This window comes from Lactuca virosa, chromosome 7, assembly GCF_052849685.1.
Source record: "Lactuca virosa cultivar CGN04683 chromosome 7, Lactuca_virosa_CGN04683_v6, whole genome shotgun sequence".
Taxonomy (NCBI): Eukaryota; Viridiplantae; Streptophyta; class Magnoliopsida; order Asterales; family Asteraceae; genus Lactuca; species Lactuca virosa.
In genome coordinates, this window is record NC_136432.1 from 148,118,164 (window position 1) to 148,125,994 (window position 7,831).

Consider the following 7,831-nt stretch of genomic DNA (forward strand, 5'->3'; position numbering starts at 1 on the left):
TCTAGAGTGATTGTATACTCTCTCATAAGTTTTCCAAGTTTGTGGTGATTTGTGATTTCCATTTGAGGCATTCACATTATTGGTGCTTGGCTCTCAAACTCCCAAGGAATCAACTCACTAACAAAGGTATGTAATTCTTCTAGTATCTTTTATGTTTTAAAGTACCCCATACATGCTAGATAGGTTATGAACCTTGGAAAATTATTTTGCATGTATTTTAGACAAACATAGATCCAAGGTTTCTAGGGTTGCATGAACACCTTAGGAGTGTTAGTTTGCTCAAAACCCAACAGTGGTATCAGAGCCTAGGCTTGTTTGTTTGATACTTGATGCAAACTTGTTGAAAAACTCAAGTTTTCTGCATTCTGCAGCATGAACTCACCGAGTCCATGGGGGGACTCGCCGAGTCCATGAGTAAATTCATCCTACTAGTCGAGTAGGTTCGTGCACTCGACGAGTAGGAGCCTCAGAATGCAGATTTTCGAGTTTTGCTGCTGGAAATGGACTAGAAACATTACCCTAAACTGTTTTGGTGTTTTAAAACCTGTTTTAGATGGTGTAATGTTTATGCTAATCCATTTACAATGGCTTATATCAAAATTGCATGATTATATGTGTTCATATGTTCTTGGAATTTTTGATATGATGTTCATGTTCTTATGAATTATTGTTAGATCATAGGAATTATTTGCTAAATTGTTTATTGATAGTTCTTGATCATTTATGTGTTTTAATGGAGTCCATAATTTGCCCTCAAGTTATGGATTTCCAAATGTCACTTTCATTTATGCACATTTAAAATACATAAGTTACATGAAAATGAAGAGTCTTCATTTTTATGAACCTTTAATTCATAAGTTATGAAATGAAAAGTTTTGAATAGTTTCAAAACTTGTCCTCAAGTTTTGGAATTTGTAAAGTTACACACACTTTAATATACTTTAATTCCAAACCCTTAGAGTTTTAAAAGGTAAAATTCAACCCTTATACTATTTATAACATTAATGGTTAATTATTATATATATAGTCGTTTTACCGTTAGTAGGCCTCATTCACGAAGCCGATCTATAAGGGGGGTATAAGGTTGTTGCCTATAAAATGGCAGCTTAATGGGTGTCCATTCTCACCCACCGCTTCCTTGATCGGTGGAGGGTCGTTAGCCGAACGGGTAGGACAATGACTTTAAATTCTCATTAAAAGTATGATGAATATTATAAAGTAACTAAACCTTTAATAAATTCCCAATCTTAGTTACTTTAGGAAAATGTGAATATGGTGCTAACCCATGAAATTCACACTTTGTACCTTACCAAGTCGTTGGTGGAGCGTGTGTGGTTAACCGGCACACTAACTTGGAGTAGTAAGGATCATGAAGGGTGACTTAATGTTTATCATATATCGGTGGAGCGTGTGTGGTTAACTGGCACATTGATTAGGTTATAATATTAAGGGTACCAAGTGAATTTGCATGGTTATTCACACCTTGTTTTGTGATCCTCGGCATCCCAGTCACAAAACTTGAAGGGCACAATCGAGATTGAAACATGTCATTGAAAAGTTCAATGAATCTCAAAAGAATCTAGGAATTTCAAAACCAATTAAACCTAATAATTCATTCCGTTTTCATGTTGGAAATTAGTGAATCGTCATTCACCTACCTTCAAATATGTTATAGCTTAGATTACGGCATCCCTCTTCTAAGTTATAATATATTGTGTTGGATCCTAGCCTTAATATAACATTTGGGTGTATTATTAAGGATTCGATATATCTAATCTAAACTTGTTTTTTCTTCTTTTCAGATGTCTTCCAACAAAAATGCTTCGGGCTCTAACCCTACTGGCTCCTTTTCTCTCATGAACCTTTGTGGGAGGGTCATCTTTGATGGTTCCAACTTCATGGATTGGATCCGGAACATCAGGATGGTCACTCGTTACGAGGACAAGGAATATGTCCTCGATAAGGAGCTAAAGGACCTTAATGAGTCCACTGCTACTCCTGAGGAGGTCGCTGAGTATCAGGCACATGAAAGAGATGCCACCAAGGTGGCATGCATCATGATGGCCACCATGACAGCAGAACTCCAAAAGTCCTATGAGGACTATTACCCTTTTGAGATGCATCAGGATCTGATGGAAAGGTACCATCAGAGTGTTCGTCAAGAGCGGTATGAAATAATCTCCTCCATGATCACTACCCGTATGAAGGATAGCGAACCAATCATGGGCCACATGCAGAAAATGCAAAGGTATGTGGACCGTCTAATGAAACTGAATGTGAACTTCCCTGAGGAGTTGGAAATTGATATCATTTTGCACTCCTTGCCCTCGTGTTATGATCAATTTCGTATCACATACCACATGAACAAGGAGGAAGTCACACTCAGCAAGCTTCAAGGACTTCTGAAGACCGCCGAAAGTGGTCTTAAAGGTAAGTCGGTTGCTACTCCTACTCCTACTACTACCCCTGTTTTGGCTATCGGGCAAGGCAAAGGGAAGAAGAGGAAGCACCCTTCGAAGGGTACCAAGGGAAAGTCTCTTGAAGGCTCCTCATCTGGAACCAAAGGTGGTTCTATCACTCCTTCTGCCATCCCTAAGGATGCTGAATGCTTCTACTGTCAGAATAAGGGGCACTGGAAGCGAAACTGCCCAAAGTACTTGCAGGATGTCAAGGATGGGAAAGTGAAACCATCCCATGCAGGTATTTACACTATATTGTCTAATAACTCACCATATTCTAACTCTTGGGTGCTTGATACAGGATGTGGTATTCACATATGTTCTGATTTGCAGGGCCTAAGAAGAAGTGAGGATGTGGAGCACGGGAAGATAAACTTAATCATGGGGAATAGGAAGATTTCACCTGTTACCAAGATTGGAGTTTATACTTTGTTGCTAGATAGTGGGTTAAAGTTAGATTTGAATAAATGTGTGTACTCATCAGAAATGGCGAGGAATATTATTTCCTTTCATGCTTTGTACAAACAAGGTTTTACCTTTTCTTTTGATAATGAAGTTGGTAGTATTTATGCTTTCTTTAATAATGTTCTTTATTTTAAAGCATTACCTTGTGATGGTGTGTATGAAGCTGTATCGGTTGTAGATAATTTAGCAAATAATGTTTTGTGTATTGATTCTTCTACTAGCTTGGATAAAGCATCTTTGTGACATTGTCGTCTTGGACATGTAAGCATGAAACGCATAGGCCAGCTCCAAAAGGATGGAGTATTGGAGTCATTCGACCTTAAGTCGGATGACAGTTGTGAATCTTGTCTACTTGGAAAAATGACAAAATCACCCTTCAATGGCACTTGTGCAAGGGGTGAGGGTTTGTTGGACCTTATACATACTGATGTATGTGGACCATTCAAAATCGCCACAAGGGATGCTAATCGCTATTATGTGACTTTTATTGATGATTTTAGTAGATATGGTTATGTCTACTTAATCAAACATAAGTTAGAAACTTTTGAAAGGTTTAAAGAGTTTAAACAGGAAGTAGAAAATCAATTGGGCAGGAACATTAAGATGCTTCAATCCGATCGAGGTGGTGAGTATCTTAGTACTGAGTTCCTCGACTATCTTAAGGAGTGTGGGATTGTCTCACAATTGACACCTCCCAGGACACCACAACTGAATGGTGTAGCTGAGAGGCGTAATCGAACTTTGTTGGACATGCTTCGCTCTATGATGAGTGGAGCTTCGCTACCAATCTCTTTTTGGGGGTATGGCTTAGAGACTGCTGCCCACATCCTTAATCTAGTCCCTACAAAGAAGGTTGCCAAAACACCTCATGAGATGTGGACTGGGAAAGTTCCCAATTTGTACCACATCAATATTTGGGGTTGCAAGGCTTTCGTGAGGCGCGAGACTCATGACAAGCTCGAACCTCGAAGTGAAAGGTGTATTTTCATCGGCTACCCACAAAAATATTTTGGTTACCTCTTCTACAAACCCAGTGAGAATGTGGTCTTTGTGTCTAGGAGAGGGGTCTTTCGAGAGAGAGAATTTATAAACCAAGGAGACAGTGGGAGGCAAATTGACCTTGAAGAAATTCAAGAGTCAATTGGTGAAGGAACCTCAGACACTAGCAATCAACCTGAGGAGGAAACTCCTGTTGATCCAGCAGACGAGTCTGTACCTCCGAGGCGTTCCACAAGGGTTAGGAACACACCTGAGTTTTATTATGGATTTCATATTACTACGGAAGGTGATACATTTATCAGTGACAGTACACTGGTAAATCTGGATGAACCTAACAGTGTTAAGGAAGCCATGGCAGGCCCGGAGTCTGCTAAATGGAAGGAGGCTATGGACAGCGATATACAGTCCATGTATGACAATCAAGTTTGGAACTTGGTTGACAATGTACCAAGCCGTAAGACAGTCGGGTGCAAATGGATCTTCAAGAAGAAGACCGACATGGATGGAAAGTTACACACTTATAAAGCGCGACTGGTCGCGAAGGGTTTTACTCAGACTCAGGGTATTGATTATGATGAAATCTTTTAACCAGTGGCAAAGATTAAGTCTATTAGGGTTATGCTAGCCATTGCTGCATTTCATGATTATGAAATATGGCAAATGGATGTCAAAACCGCCTTCCTTAACGGAAAGTGTTGGATAAGGTGTCTAAGTCCATAACTTATTTGGTATATACTTGACCCGACCCGGCATGGTCCATTTGGGTTGCACTTCACCCGAACTATTTATATGGATAACATTATGAGAAGAGTATATTTGCGGCCTACTAATATATTATAAGTTATAATATATTAATATGAAATTGTATTATTTAATTAGTATTGATCTTAAACTAATTATGAATTAATTTAGTGATCATAAGGTGACTAATTAAATAATTGGCTATTGTACTTATATAGTGTGGGCTAACACTCAATAGGCAATGGGCTAAGCTTAAATGGGAGTCCATGGATGATCCATGGAGCTTTTAACCCATGGATCCTTGGAATAGGAAAAGACATGGGTTATTAGGGTTTGCATGGTTCATAACCCTAATCATCTACACTATATAAAGAGGCTTATGGTGCTTGAGAAGACACTATGTGTGTGTGCATAAGAGTGGCCGAATTTCTAGAGTGATTGGATACTCTCTCATAAGTTTTCCAAGTTTGTGGTGATTTGTTATTTCCATTTGAGGCATTCACATTATTGGTGTTTGGCTCTCAAACTCTCAAGGAATCAACTCACTAACAAAGGTATGTAATTCTTCTAGTATCTTTTATGTTTAAAAGTACCCCATGTATGCTAGATAGGTTATGAACCTTGGAAAATTATTTTGGCATGTATTTTAGACAAACATAGATCCAAGGTTTCTAGGGTTGCATGAACACCTTAGGAGTGTTAGTTTCCTCAGACACTAGCAATCAACCTGAGGAGGAAACTCCTTTCGAGAGAGAGAATTTGGATGAACCTAACAGTGTTAAGGAAGCCATGGCAGGCCCGGAGTCTGCTAAATGGAAGGAGGCTATGGACAGCGATATACAGTCCATGTATGACAATCAAGTTTGGAACTTGGTTGACAATGTACCAAGCCGTAAGACAGTCGGGTGCAAATGGATCTTCAAGAAGAAGACCGACATGGATGGAAAGTTACACACTTATAAAGCGCGACTGGTCGCGAAGGGTTTTACTCAGACTCAGGGTATTGATTATGATGAAATCTTTTAACCAGTGGCAAAGATTAAGTCTATTAGGGTTATGCTAGCCATTGCTGCATTTCATGATTATGAAATATGGCAAATGGATGTCAAAACCGCCTTCCTTAACGGAAAGTGTTGGATAAGGTGTCTAAGTCCATAACTTATTTGGTATATACTTGACCCGACCCGGCATGGTCCATTTGGGTTGCACTTCACCCGAACTATTTATATGGATAACATTATGAGAAGAGTATATTTGCGGCCTACTAATATATTATAAGTTATAATATATTAATATGAAATTGTATTATTTAATTAGTATTGATCTTAAACTAATTATGAATTAATTTAGTGATCATAAGGTGACTAATTAAATAATTGGCTATTGTACTTATATAGTGTGGGCTAACACTCAATAGGCAATGGGCTAAGCTTAAATGGGAGTCCATGGATGATCCATGGAGCTTTTAACCCATGGATCCTTGGAATAGGAAAAGACATGGGTTATTAGGGTTTGCATGGTTCATAACCCTAATCATCTACACTATATAAAGAGGCTTATGGTGCTTGAGAAGACACTATGTGTGTGTGCATAAGAGTGGCCGAATTTCTAGAGTGATTGGATACTCTCTCATAAGTTTTCCAAGTTTGTGGTGATTTGTTATTTCCATTTGAGGCATTCACATTATTGGTGTTTGGCTCTCAAACTCTCAAGGAATCAACTCACTAACAAAGGTATGTAATTCTTCTAGTATCTTTTATGTTTAAAAGTACCCCATGTATGCTAGATAGGTTATGAACCTTGGAAAATTATTTTGGCATGTATTTTAGACAAACATAGATCCAAGGTTTCTAGGGTTGCATGAACACCTTAGGAGTGTTAGTTTCCTCAGACACTAGCAATCAACCTGAGGAGGAAACTCCTTTCGAGAGAGAGAATTTGGATGAACCTAACAGTGTTAAGGAAGCCATGGCAGGCCCGGAGTCTGCTAAATGGAAGGAGGCTATGGACAGCGATATACAGTCCATGTATGACAATCAAGTTTGGAACTTGGTTGACAATGTACCAAGCCGTAAGACAGTCGGGTGCAAATGGATCTTCAAGAAGAAGACCGACATGGATGGAAAGTTACACACTTATAAAGCGCGACTGGTCGCGAAGGGTTTTACTCAGACTCAGGGTATTGATTATGATGAAATCTTTTAACCAGTGGCAAAGATTAAGTCTATTAGGGTTATGCTAGCCATTGCTGCATTTCATGATTATGAAATATGGCAAATGGATGTCAAAACCGCCTTCCTTAACGGAAAGTGTTGGATAAGGTGTCTAAGTCCATAACTTATTTGGTATATACTTGACCCGACCCGGCATGGTCCATTTGGGTTGCACTTCACCCGAACTATTTATATGGATAACATTATGAGAAGAGTATATTTGCGGCCTACTAATATATTATAAGTTATAATATATTAATATGAAATTGTATTATTTAATTAGTATTGATCTTAAACTAATTATGAATTAATTTAGTGATCATAAGGTGACTAATTAAATAATTGGCTATTGTACTTATATAGTGTGGGCTAACACTCAATAGGCAATGGGCTAAGCTTAAATGGGAGTCCATGGATGATCCATGGAGCTTTTAACCCATGGATCCTTGGAATAGGAAAAGACATGGGTTATTAGGGTTTGCATGGTTCATAACCCTAATCATCTACACTATATAAAGAGGCTTATGGTGCTTGAGAAGACACTATGTGTGTGTGCATAAGAGTGGCCGAATTTCTAGAGTGATTGGATACTCTCTCATAAGTTTTCTAAGTTTGTGGTGATTTGTTATTTCCATTTGAGGCATTCACATTATTGGTGTTTGGCTCTCAAACTCTCAAGGAATCAACTCACTAACAAAGGTATGTAATTCTTCTAGTATCTTTTATGTTTAAAAGTACCCCATGTATGCTAGATAGGTTATGAACCTTGGAAAATTATTTTGGCATGTATTTTAGACAAACATAGATCCAAGGTTTCTAGGGTTGCATGAACACCTTAGGAGTGTTAGTTTCCTCAAAACCCAACAGTGGTATCAGAGCCTAGGCTTGTTTGTTTGATACTTGTTGCAAACTTGTTGAAAAAGTCAAGTTTTCTGCATTCTGCAGCATGAACTC